The sequence below is a fragment of the Bison bison genome, unplaced genomic scaffold, assembly GCF_000754665.1.
Source record: "Bison bison bison isolate TAMUID 2011002044 unplaced genomic scaffold, Bison_UMD1.0 scf7180017862613, whole genome shotgun sequence".
NCBI lineage: Eukaryota > Metazoa > Chordata > Mammalia > Artiodactyla > Bovidae > Bison > Bison bison.
This window is the reverse complement of record NW_011493185.1, coordinates 40,174-40,878: the sequence shown is the minus strand read 5'-3', so window position 1 is coordinate 40,878 and position 705 is coordinate 40,174. Positions and strand designations below refer to the sequence as shown.

General features: G+C 42.0%; 1 protein-coding gene across 1 annotated transcript in view; it reads right to left on the bottom strand.

Annotated features, from left to right (window-relative positions):
* LOC104983432 (rab proteins geranylgeranyltransferase component A 1-like) overlaps nucleotides 1-705 on the bottom strand; it is a gene marked incomplete at its 5' end in the record, with an annotated part of 24,632 nt that overhangs the window by 1,601 nt on the left and 22,326 nt on the right. The window lies entirely within an intron of this gene.

Below are 705 nucleotides of genomic sequence, written 5' to 3'. Positions count from 1 at the left end.
TTCAATGAACATACAGGACTGATCTCCTTTAGGATGGACTGGTTGGATCTCCTTGCAGTCCAAGGGACTCTCAAGAGTCTTCTCCAACACCACAGTTCAAAAGTATCAATTCTTGGGCACTGAGCTTTCTTTATAGTCCAACTCTCACATCCATACATGACCACTGGAAAAACCATAGCCTTGACTAGATAGACCTTTGTTGACAAAGCAATGTCTCTGCTTTTCCATATGCTGTCTAGGTTGGTCATAGCTTTCCTTCCAAGGAGGAAGCATCTTAATTTCATGGCTGCAATCACCATCTGCAATGATTTTGGAGCCCAAGAAAATAAAGTCAGCCACTGTTTCCCCATCTATTTGCCATGGAATGATGGAACCAGGTGCCATGATCTTAGTTTTCTGAATGTTGAGCTTTAAGCCAACATTTTCACTCTCATCTTGCACTTTCATCAAGAGGCTCTTTCGTTCTTCTTCACTTTCTGCCATAAGGGTGGTGTCATCTGCATATCTGAGGTTATTGATATTTCTCCCGGCAACCTTGATTTCAGCTTGTGCTTCCTCTAGGTCAGCGTTTCTCATGATATACTCTGCATTCTGTACTCTGCATATAAGTTAAATAAGCAAGATAACAATATACAGCCCTGAGGTACTCCTTTTCCTATTTGGAACCAGGCTGTTGTTCCATATCCAGTTCTAACTGTTGCTTCC